Raw genomic sequence first — 12,957 nt, 5'->3', positions numbered from 1 at the left:
TTCTTCTACCGCTTCCTCAAAGCCCACTCCAACTCCAACTCCATACTCTCTTTTACCTCCTCCGATGGCTCGGTCCTCTCCTCTGTTGAGGCCATCAAAGCTGAAGCCGTGAACTACTTCACTGGTATCTTTTGCCGCCCCTCCTCCACCCACTCCCCCCTTCCTGTTGACCTAATCAACAATTTCATCCCCCCTCACCTCCTTAACTCCCTCAGCTCCATTCCCTCTGACTCTGAAATCACCTCTGCTGTTCGCTCCCACAAGGCTAGCAAAGTCCCTGGCCCTGATGGGTTCAGCATGGGTTTTTTCTCCACCTGCTGGGACATCATCAGTGTCAAGCTCATCAATGCCATCAAGAGCTTCTTCTTCAACCCTCATCAAATCCAAAGCATCAACCATACCTTCCTTTATCTCATCCCCAAGTCCTCTGAAGCTTCGTCCATGTCAGACTTCAGACCTATCTCCCTCTGTAATCTTCTTTACAAATTCATTGCCAAAATCCTTGCCAACCGGCTCAGCCTTGTCATTGACTCCCTGGTCAACCCCAACCAATCTGCCTTCATTGCTGGGAGAAGTATCTCGGATAATATCATCCTTTGCTAGGAAATTGTCCGAGGCTTTGACCGCAAGGCCCACTCTCCTACTACTCTTTTAAAAATTGACATCCACAAGGCTTTTGACTCCATCCACTGGGACTTCATCTCCCAAGTCCTCCACAAGATGTCCTTCCCCCCCATTTTTGTCAACTGGATCCACTCCTGCATCTCCACCCCCAGCTTCTCCGTCCTTCTGAATGGCAGTCCTGCTGGTTTTTTCCCTTCCTCTGTTGGTATTCGCCAAGGTTGTCCCCTCTCCCCTTTTCTCTTTTACCTGTCCCTTGAGGTTCTCTCTTGCAGCATCCAGTCCAAAACCGACCTCTGCCTCATCTCCCCCATCCCTAAATGTAAGCCTACCAACCTGACTCACCTTGCCTTCGCTGATGATATCATGATCTTCTCCAAGGCTGACCCTCTCTCCATTGAGTCCATCATGTTTTCCCTCCACCTTTTTCAGGGCCTTTCTGAGCTCTGCATTAACTTGTTAAAGTCCCAAATCTTCCTTGCCGGAGTTTCGGACACCACCAAAGCCTCCCTCTCCTCCCTCACCGGCTTTACCATTGGTACCCTCCAGTCCGCTACCTAGGCCTCCCCCTCATCCCTGCCAGACTTTCAGCCCACCATTGCTCCCCCATCCTGGATCTCCTTCGCAAGAGGTTGCAGCTGTGGAAAGCCAAGCTCTTATCCTATGCAGGTCGCCTCGAGCTCATCAGATCGGTGTTACAGTCTTGCTACATTTATTGGAGTGGTGTTTTTGGCCTTCCAATGGCTACCATCAAGGCGGCTGAATCTATTATGTGCGCCTTCCTTTGGAAAGGTGTGGACTCTGCCAGGTTCCTTCATCCAATGAGCTGGGCTTCCCTCTGTGTTCCCAAATCTGAAGGAGGCCTAGGGCTTAGGAGAATAAAAGATGTCAACATTGCTGGGACCATCAAGTTCATTTGGAAGATCCTCAACAATAGAACCACCATCTGGACTTCTTGGGTGTATGCTGGGCCCCATCGTAGAGATTCTATTTGGTATGTTAGCCCAGGGGCCGACTCCTCCTGGGTTTGGCGCAAGATTCTCCAGGTGAGGCATCTTGCCAGGGACGCCATTTCGTGCAGGATTGATGATGGTTCGACCACCTTGCTTTGGCTAGATAAGTGGCACCCTTCTGGTGTCCTCTCTTCTATTGTGAGCCCCCGAGATATCTACTCCTCCGGATTGGACAGATCTGCCCATGTTGCTGCTATCATCTCTAGAGGCTCTTGGGCCCCTCCCCCTCCCCCCCCTCGCCAACCTTTGGAGCTCCCTCCCCCCCATCCCCCCTGGGCATCGAGGGAGAGGTGACACTATCTTGTGGCTCCCCTCCCACTCGGGCAGATTCAGCTCTCACTCCGCTTGGGATTCGGTTAGACATAAAGGGACCCCCTGTTCTTGGCATAGAGTTGTTTGGTTCCGTGGCCACATTCCTCGCCATAGCCTCACTGCTTGGCGCGCTCTTGCAAGCTGCCTTCCTACCCAAGCCTTCCTTATTTATCGGCATATTCAGGTCCCTCCCAGTTGCTGTCTCTGTTGGAATGAGGTTGAAGATGTCGATCACCTTTTCTTCACTTGCCCCTTTGCCTCGTCCATCTGGAGCCGTGTTCTTCGCCATTGCTGGCCCGGTCGATGCACTTCTCTCCCTCTCAGCAGGGAATGGATTTGGATCGACATGACATTCGGAGGGAAGTCGATTTGCGACTCGGTTGGCAAGATTGCCTTTTGTGCCACTATCTCCCACATTTGGATGGAACGCAACCTTAGAAGATGGACATCTAACTCCCACTCTTTCGACATGATTTGGAAGGTCATCTTTTTTGATGTTTCATCGAAAATTAGATCCCTCCCCCTTATGGATGTGAAGGATTCCCCAAGGAACAGGCTCATTGTTGTCTCCTGGGGCCTCCCTCCTTCCATTTTGCGCCCTAACTAGTCTTTAGTTTCGGCTTGTTTGCCCTTGGGCTTGTATATTCCCTCTTTTTCTTTGCAATTAAATTTTTATTCATCTAAAAAAAAAAAGTGTGGTCAGCTTGACTATATGAATACCCATTCTTCAGCATGGCTTGTCTAAACTTTTCAAACCATGCCTTTGGGGACTGTTTGACGCCATACAATGCCTTTTTAAGGAGACACACTGTTAGCAGAACAAATCTAATAGTGTAATGCTTGAGTGGTCAATGTGCCCAGCCCAAGCACTTTATTTATAACAAAATCTCAGAGGAAAAAGTACATATCTGCCCCATCACTCCCAAATACGCCCCCACGACATGTCCTTTACAATTTAACACTCCCCCTCAAGTTGGAGCATAGATATCAGACATGCCCAACTTGAACAAAGGAAGGATTTTTTTTTCTCCTAATCCCTTTAGTGAATACATCAGCCAGTTGATCATCACAAAGGGTACACAGACCAATCCACTTTCAAGTTTCTCCTTGATGAAGTGTCGGTCAATATCCACGTGCTTGGTGCGGTCATGCTGCACGGCAATGCTGATTCCAGCTTTATTGTCACAGTATAACATCATTGAAAGAGGAGTAGATACACCAAGGTCTTGGAGTAAACTTCGAAGCCATAACAGCTCACAAATTCCTTGGGCCATTGCACGAAATTCTGCCTCAGCACTTGATCTAGCCACAACAGTTTGCTTCTTGCTGCGCCGTGTGACTAGATTGCTACCAATGAAGGTGCAATACCCTGTAATAGACTTTCGGTATAGGGAACCAGCCCAATCAGCATCGGTGAAGGCTTCAACCCGAAAATTATCATGAGGAGATAAAAGTATTCCCTTTCTTGGTGCTGACTTCAATTAGCGGAGAATACGAAGGACAACATCCATATGGATGGAATAAGGATCGTGCATAAACTGGCTCACCAAGCTTACTGCAAAGGCAATGTCAGGTCGTGTATGAGAGAGATAAATCAGCTTTCACATTAACCGTTGATAATGGCTCTTGTCAACTAGTTCACCATTACATTCCTTAAGTCGGGTATTAGCCTCCAAAGGTATGTCACTAGGATGACAGCCCAATAATCCTATTTCAGATAGGAGATTTAGGATGTATTTTCTCTAGGAAAGAAATATGCCTTTGGATGACCGGGCAATCTCAATCCCAAGAAAATACCTTTGATTTCTCAAATCTTTTATTTCAAATTCTTGGCCTAAAAAATCCTTGAGACGAATAATCTCACCACTGTCATTCCCAGTAACTACAATGTCGTCAACATATACGATGAGAATAATGACCTTGTCACCAGTTCACTTGATGAACAAGGTGAGACCAACATTGCTTTGTTTAAATCCTACAGAAGTCATAGCCTTGTGAAATCTACCAAACCAGGCCCGAGGGGACTGTTTCTGTCCATATAACACAGGCTTTAGCTTGCAGATTTTGCCGCTGCTTGCATCAGTCGAAAAACCAGGAGGAACATCCATGTACACCTCTTCATCAAGCTCTCCATTAAGGAAATCATTCTTCACATCAAGTTGCTAAAGATCCCATTCCAGATTTACAGCACATGATAACAAGACCCGCACAGTATTAAGCTTTGCAACTAGAGCAAAAGTCTTCTAGTAGTCGATTTCATATGTCTATGTGAACCCTTTAGCAACCAGCCTTGCCTTATACCTGTCCACACTACCATCAACCTTCTGTTTGACCATAAAGACCCACTTACATCCAACCGGTTTCTTCCCTGGAGGAAGAGTCACAAGCTCCCATAGTTGCTTTCCACTTTGTATCTGCAATAGACTTCTGCCAATTTTGTGGAAGGAAAACAAAGGAAAAAGAGGAAACAAAGGTACGATAGGAAGGAGATGATGAATCATAAGAAAGAACATGAGATATAGGATGCTGGGTGCAAGACCTAGTACCTTTACGAAGCGCAATAGGTAACTCAGGAGAAGAGATATTACCAGGAGTACTCCAAAAAAAATCCCTATAAAGAGAACCAAACCGTACCAATCTTCAACACTTCAACAATATATATATATATATATATCTCGCTCTCTCGTTTTGAACATGTGCGCTGCCCTTAAAATTTAAATCCAAGCTTGTGATGGGTTTGATTTTGCAAATCTGAGGTCCTCCTCCAGAGTATATTTCACTCGCACTCTCCCTATTGATTTTGCAAACAAAACCCTAGCATGTTGTTATGCTTGTTTCAAGCGTTTAGGGTTTTCAGAGGAAGCGATTATCAATCTCTCTATATCTCTCCAATCTCTAATTAGATAGCTTCAAGATGAACAACTCAGCAGTTTCTCATCCAAGGAGAAATAATCTGAATCCAAGGCATGGTCCGTCAGCTGTTAAGAAATTGGTCCCTGCTGTTGTGGTGAATAATGTACACCAGAATACCGTATTCTGGTCCTTTTTGGGGTTAATTTTATGTTTTATGTACTGCCTAGTAAAGTCAGCTAATCTAGAGGTATTTCTGTCCTTTTAATGTAATCCTTGATATTATAAATACAAGGCTTGCTTGGTCTCATTGATCATTCAAGCAATTACACACCAATTGTTTTGTTAACATGGCATCAGAGCCACTTCTCTGATCTAGGTTATACAAAACTTTTTTCCTTCACCACCTTCATCTAGATCATACAAAACTTTTTGCCATCACCTTCTCCATCCTTCCTTTCTCTCTCGATCTCTCTTCTTCTTCTCTCCTTGGTTCTCTCCATCCTTCAAGGGCAGCACTAATGAGGTGTTCATATTATGATCTAGATGCTGCCCTCCATCCCACCCCACTTTAGATGATCTAAATATTTTTTCTTCGATAGCTGCTTGCCTCCCCTCTTCTGCAATTTTTGACTTCTTTTTTTTTATTTTTTTTTGAAAATCAATCGTATATCTATTTGGGAGATTGATTATTCACTTTCGAGCTCCACGAGCAAGCTTTGGACAACATCTATCAAGTTCTTTTATCTACAATTGAAGACCTCACAAGTTCAAGCTCTTTCCCCAATATCGATCTCAACTGTAAGGGTTTCAGCCATCTGATTGTGAAGATTTTTTTAGGGAAGCCTTCCCTATCCTATTGGTGCACTCGACTTCAATTCCAGCCCCTTTTGTTGCAGATTTTTGAAGATATCAAGTTCCCCATTTTTTGATCGATTTTGCCCATATCGATCTGCTATTTGCTTGGCTGGCTGCATTATGTCTGATCTTACCACGGCTACCTTTGAGGGTGATGGTCAGTCCAGGACTGAATTCCTTCCTTATGCTGCTGCTATTAAATTGGATGGTACCAATTACTTGATGTGGGTCAGATCTCTCTCTTTGAGTGTGGTTGGAAGAGGACTTATTGGCCATCTTACTGGCACCTCTACACAGCCCCCCTAATGAGGGTCCCCTTCAGGCTCGATGGACTGCTACTGATGCTATGGTTATGTCATTAATATTGAATTCCATGCAACCTGACCACTCTAGTCAGTATCTTCTCCTTGAAACAGCCACACAAATATGGACTGCTGCCAAGGAAATCTATGGACAATTGGGGAATGATGCTCAAGTTTGTGAGATCCATAAGACCCTCCATGTCACTACACAAAAGGAGTTGTTTGTCTCTAAATATTATGCTGCCCTCAAGAGCGTATGGCAATAATTGGATCGCTACTCTTGTTTCCAGCCCTCTACCGCTACGGACATTGCTGACTATCATAGTAATCAAGGTGGGAAGGCGACCATGGCGTTTTAGAGGGTAAAAAATCAAGGCGACACTGCCATGACGGCAAGGCGCCCGCCATGGCGCCCAAGGCGTGTCCAAGGCTACCAAGGAGTCTGGACGACGCCTTGATAACTATGCTGACTATCGCAAATAGGTGGACCATATTTGTGTTTATGATTTCTTAGCTGGTCTTAATGCTGAATACGATCCAATTCTTGTGCAAGTTCTTGGTCGGGTACCTTCTCCAACATTGGAGCAGGCCTTTGCTTTTGTTCATACTGAGGAGACCCGTTGGGCTGCCATGTTGTTCACTCCTACGGTTGAGAGATCAGCTTTACAAGCTACTGGTTCCAGCCCTATTCCTACATTTGAGGGTAATGCTTTGGCTGCTTCGGCAAAAGAGCTTGTAAAGTGTGACCATTGTAACAAAATATATCACACTAAGGCTAATTGCAGGAAATTACATGGGAAACCTGCTGATTTTGAGGCCAAACTTGCTCGTGCTAAAACTAAGAACAAGGCTAATCACACTGAAAGTGTAGCTACAACCCCACTGCTGAACATGGTCTCTCCAAGGAAGAATTACAGGCTTTCAGGCGTATGTTACAGACTTCTGCTGCCTCTACTACATCTCTTCGGTTCCCACTTTGCCCGTTCAGGTATTTTCCTTGCTGGTCACTATGCATCGGTTGTCTCCACTCCATGGATCATAGACTCTGGTGCCACTGATCACATGACAGATTCTTCTAGCCTTTTTCATACATATTCCCCTACTTCTGGCAAGGATAAAGTCAAAGTAGCTGATGGCTCCTTCTCATCGGTTTCCGAAAAAAGATCCATTAGCTGCTCCCCTTCTCTTACCTTGTCTTCTGTTTTGTATATTCCCAATCTCACTACTAATCTTCTCTCTATTAGTAATCTTACTAAAAATCTGAATTGCAAAGTGATTTTTTTTTCCAACTCATTGTGTTTTTCAGGAACTGAAATCGGGGAAGACGATTGGATCGGGTAAAGTGCATGGTGGATTGTACCTGCTTGATGATGGACTTCTTCCTCCAAGAGCATTACATTCCCAACTATGTCAGCCTTCTTCTTTCTCCTCTGAATTACACCAATGGCATTCTAGATTAGGACACCCCCCTTAGGAACTTTATCCAATTTATTTCCAGCTTTGGTTAAACATAGTAATAAGGGAGATTTTTTTGTGAGGCTCGTGTCTTGGCCAAACAGGCACGTTCAACTTATCCTATTTCTAATAAAAGAAGTTCTTCCCTATTTCACGTGGCTCATACTGATGTGAGGGGTCCTAGTCGTAAAGTTTCTATTTCTGGTCATCGGTGATTTGTCACATTCATAGATTGTTATTCTAGATACACTTGGGTCTACTTGATGCATATGAAAAATAAAGTTTTTTCCTATTTTCAGAATTTTCATAAGATGGTTCAGATCCAATTTAATGCCACTCTCAAAGTTTTGAGAAGTGACAATGGGACAGAGTATATGGAAGGTCAATTCCAAAAATACCTTGCTACCCATGGGAGTCTACATCAGACCAACTGTGTTGAAACTCCATCCCAGAATGGTGTGGCTGAGAGGAAAAATCGGCTAGAGCACTTATGTTTGCTCGACATGTTCCCTCCTTTTATTGGGGGGATGTTGTCCTCACTGCGGCTTATTTAATTAATAGGCTGCCCACTCGGGTTCTTGGCTCCAAGTCCCCTGTGGAGCTATTACATCGCTCTTCTTCTTTTATTGTTCCTCCCAAGGTGTTTGGCTGTGTTTGTTATGCTAGGGATAATAGGTCCCCTGGTAAACTTGAGCCCCGTGGTCTCCGCTGCATTTTCTTAGGTTACTCTGCTACCCAAAAGGGGTACAAGTGCTATTATCCTCCTGCCCGATTTACCATGGTAAGTATGGATGTGGTCTTTCATGAGACTCTCTCCTATTATTCGTCCCCACCTCTTCAGGGGGAGAGTTCTAGTAAAAATGTGTTGACTGTAGACCCCCCCTTAGGTATGTGCATGATGAGTCTACTCCTGTTCCTGCTCCTATTCTTGCTCCTGTTCCTCCCTCTTCTTCAAGGGGAGATGTTCCTATATAGGGGGAGGTTCCAACTCTTGTCCCTTCCTCTTCTTTAGGGAGAGATGTCCCTACATAGGGGGAGACTACCGAAAGTCCTTCTCAGGGGGAGATCACTCCAGTCCAAAAAACCATTGGTGAATTTCAGCGGAGGATCGATGCATATCAAATTTGAAGGTTTACGCAAAGAGTAGAACTAGACATAAGCAGCTTCAATCCATTACAACACAAGTGCCCATCCAGTTGCCAACCCCGGATCCAGAACCTACTTCTCCACCTGGTAATACTTCTTCTCTTAACCTACCTATTGTTGTTCGCAAAGGTGTTAGGGATTGCATTCAACACCCTATATCTCACGTTGTTTCTTATGATTCCCTTTCTCCATCTTTTTGTGCTTTTGTTTCTTCTCTTTCTTCTGTTCGTATTCCTCAAAATTGGCAGGAAGCTCTTTCACATGGAAAGTGGAAGGCGGCAGTGATGGAAGAAATGGAAGCCTTGAAAAAAACTGACACATGGGAGCTTGTGATTCTTCCACCAGGGAAAAGGACTGTGAGATGCAAGTGGGTGTTTGTAGTGAAACAAAAGATGGATAAGACCGTGGATAGATATAAGGAACGACTAGTGGTAAAAGGGTTCACTCAGACATATGGGATTGATTACCAGGAGACATTTGCCCCTGTTGCAAAGCTAAATACTGTCTGAGTCTTGCTATCTTGTGCAATCAATCTTGGATGGGATTTACAACAACTAGATGTGAAGAATGCTTTTCTCAGTGGATAACTTGAAGAGGAGGTGTATATAGATATACCACCAGGGTTCTCTTGTGACAAAAACCAAGGCAAAGTGTGTAGATTGAAGCGTGCACTTTATGGGCTGAAGCAGTAACCTCGAGCTTGGTTTGGCCGGTCTCACAAGGCCATGATTTCTGTGGGCTACAAGCAGAGTAATGTTGATCACACTCTTTTTATAAAGAGGGTTGGTGAAAAAATCACTGTTCTTATAGTCTACGTCGATGATATTGTGGTCACTAACAATAATGGTGATGAGATCAGCCGTTTGAAGACATTTCATGGACAAGGGTTTGAGATTAAGGATTTAGGAAAAGGTACTTTCTTGGGATTGAAGTTGGGCATCTTTCTCTCCCAAAGGAAGTATGTCCTAGATTTATTGAATGAAACTGGTTTGTTAGGATGTCACCCTTCAGATACTCCTATGGATGCTAATGTTCATCTTAGAGAAAAGGAGGGTGATCCTATTGATAAAGGCCGGTACCAAAGACTAGTGTGGAAGTTGATTTATCTCTCACACACTCGTTGTGTCATTGCTGTTGCTGTGAGTACTATGAGTCAGTTCCTGCATGACACTACTCTTCCCATATGGAGGTTGTCATTCGTATTCTTCACTACTTGAAGTTAGCTCTAGGGAAAGGCATTCTCCTATCTGCTCATGATCACCTACGGATAGAGGCATACACTGATGATGATTGGGTTCTACGGATCGCAAGTCTATCTCTGGGTTTTTGTTCTTTTGTAGGTGGCAATCTTGTCACTTGGCGTAGGAAGAAGCAGAATGTGGTGGCTCGTTCTAGTGCTGAAGCAGATTTTCCTGTTATAGCACAAGGCATTTGTGAGTTGCTCTGGCTGAAAGGTTTGCTACACGACCTTGGTGTTCCTATCCGTCTCCCTATGATGTTGTACTATGACAACAAGGTTGCAATCAGCATTGCACATAATCTGGTACAATAAAACTGTACCAAGCATGTTGAAGTGGATAGGCATTTCATCAAGGAAAAATTGGAAGAAGGGCTGATTTGTGTTCCTTTTGTGAAGTCTACTAATCAGCTTGTTGATATATTCACCAAAGGACTGCCTGGAAAGATGTTTCATCCTAATTTACCCAAGTTGGGCATGATTGACACTTTTGCTCCAACTTGGGGGGGAGTATTGAATAATGTACACTAGAATACTGTGAAGGTATTCTGGTCCTTTTTGGAGTTTATTTTATGTTTTTTGTATTGCCTAGTAAAGTTGGCTAAGCTAGGGGTATTTCTGTCCTTTTAATGTAATCCCTGATATTATAAATACAATGCTTGCTTGATCTCAAATGGTTTAAATTTAAATTTTGAAACCATTGGAGAGAATATAGGGAAGTCGGTTATTGTTGATAACGATTTTGCATTGTTGGCGGACTTGGTGGAGGATTCGTTGGAGTCCCATAGTGAAGATATTGGTGATAATTTGGTAGGTAAAGATTTGTCTATCAAAGATATTAATCATCTTGATCCCTGATATTGTGGATGTTGACAATCAATATGGAGTTTTTATTGCAAAAAGGAATATAGGATTTAAAAGTAATGATGAGGTGGAGATTGAGTTAGGAAAGGACTCTTTATTTTCAAATAAGGATTTTAAAAGTAATGAGGAGGTGGAGGTTGAGTTGAGAAAGGAGTCTTTATGTTCAAATAAGGTGCGTTCATCTCACGTAGGTGGGTCGGATCGAGTGGACTCGGGCCTAAATATGGGTATGGGTTCTGCTTGTGTATCTGGGGCAGAAGTGGGTGGGCCGGATTATGACCATTTTGATCATGAGGAGATGCAAGGTGGGTGGACTCAGGTGTTGGGTCGTACAAATTGTAAAGGCCGTAGGAATGCCCCTTGAGGTGGTTGAATGAGTAGCCGTATGGCAACTCCAGTTATTGGTAGAACTCGTTGTCAAAAGAAGGCAAAGCATGGTGTTGAAGCGGTGGACACGGCAGTAGAACAACCCTTGGTTGAAAAGGAGACTTCATCTCCCTTTTCACCAGAGGAGGAGGCTCTTTTGGCTCGTGTGGCTTTTGATCGGCCTGGTGTATATGCTGGGATCCCCCGAAGATCAAATAGGACAAGGACCCCCTCGGTGCGCCTCGCAGATCCCCCGTAGGCTTGTTTTATTATTTTTCTCGGGTTAGCCCTCGCTAATATGGTTTAGGACTGAGTTCCCCTTTTTAAGTTTTAGCTTTCTTTGCCAGTAAAAAAAAAAAAGAAAGGGTTAACTATTCATATGCATTATGCCTTATGCGTATTGGCTAGGTATTGGACTCGTAGCCTAGACTCTCTCCTCTCTCCTTTCTCCATTCGGTTGTTCTTTTTCCTCTGTTTGCTTGCTGTTTTATTAGGTTGATACTGTCACGGTTTTGACAGAGTGGCCTCTTAGCCTTGGAGAGCAGTCATTTTTACTGGAGACTAGAGACTCATCCTCGAGCATGGACTCTTCTTTCAGCTGGTGGCCTTGATCAACCACCTACAAAGTGGGTTCTCTTGCAAAAGCTGGGGTTCAAGGGGGATCTATGATGAAACTTGAGAGTAACCTTCTGGAGTAGCCTTGGAATATTCTTTCTGTTTAGAATGTCATAGCCCTTCAAGATCTGGTACTGCTGTATCCTTTTTCCCTAATGATGGAGAACTTGGAAATTGTGGAAGAGAAGAAAGAAAAATATAAATTCCTGGGTGAAATTTATGCTGCCATGATGAAAGTACAAAATGTGGATGAGCCAACAATACAATTGCAACAGCTTCAATTGAACAAATGGCCCCAAAAAATTATTCTACTTAACAGAACCCCTTCTCTAGCAGACATCACATCGCACACTCAATTTGCTGATCCAGGCCTCAACTGGAAAACAGATGAGCTATTCTGTGAGATGGGATTATCACCTTGGACCAGCTTCCTTCTGATGCAGAACTGAAGACATATCAGAGGAGACGGGCCAAGATGTTCTTCTGTTTTAGGTCACTTGGTTCAGTTATTGAACAAGGTTTAGTGGTCCATTAAGTTAGCATTAGCCAATCAGGTTCTATTTAACCTTGGAAAGTTTAATCCTATTTAGCTTTTAGTTATATAATTGAATTATGATCAGGTTTCCCATTCCTGGTCCAGTTTGGTTTCCTTTTTGGTTTATGATTTATTTTTTCTCTATTCTTATAAATAAAGCTCAAGGGCAGCAATGCAGCTAATGTTTTTTGCATTCAATCTATTATTGTCTTTGTTTGCTGTGGTGAATCAGGAACCATATTAGTGGTGAATCTAATCTAGCTTTGTGGTGAGAAGCCCAGGCCCTGCTACTGTTTATTTTCTTATTATTCTATCAGTTATTTCTGTTCTCTATTTAATGCACACAATTGAGAGCATTCTGCTCGTACGATTAGCGTCTTAATCTTTCCTTCAACTTGGGTTTTGAATATCTCCTGTCCTAGTCTAGTATGGAATTCTTATTCTGCAAGTACAGTTCAGACTTGAATCTATTTCTTTGATTCTCTGTCATGTCCTACTCAATTGTCGGTGTTTTCATAATCAAAACATGCTGGTTGGTTGACTGATTTCCTATGTTGACTAGAGTATGTCCTACTCAATTGATCGGTGTTTTCATAATCAAAACATGCTGGTTGGTTGACTGATTTCCTATGTTGATAGGAGTATGTCCTACTCAATTGATCGGTGTTTTCATAATCAAAACATGCTGGTTGGTTGACTGATTTCCTATGTTGACTAGGAGTTCTGTTTCCTGATTTTTATTAGAGATTGGACCTTTATTGAATATCTGTAGTTGAGTTATTC

General features: G+C 43.4%; 1 protein-coding gene across 3 annotated transcripts in view; it reads right to left on the bottom strand.

The window, feature by feature from the left end:
• LOC122650262 (1,4-alpha-glucan-branching enzyme 2-2, chloroplastic/amyloplastic-like) overlaps positions 1-12,957 on the bottom strand; it is a 139,233-nt gene that overhangs the window by 32,438 nt on the left and 93,838 nt on the right. The window lies entirely within an intron of this gene.

This window comes from Telopea speciosissima, chromosome 2 (genome assembly GCF_018873765.1).
Source record: "Telopea speciosissima isolate NSW1024214 ecotype Mountain lineage chromosome 2, Tspe_v1, whole genome shotgun sequence".
Classification (NCBI taxonomy): Eukaryota; Viridiplantae; Streptophyta; class Magnoliopsida; order Proteales; family Proteaceae; genus Telopea; species Telopea speciosissima.
The sequence above is the reverse complement of the archived record's forward strand: the minus strand, read 5'-3'. Positions and strand labels throughout refer to the sequence as shown.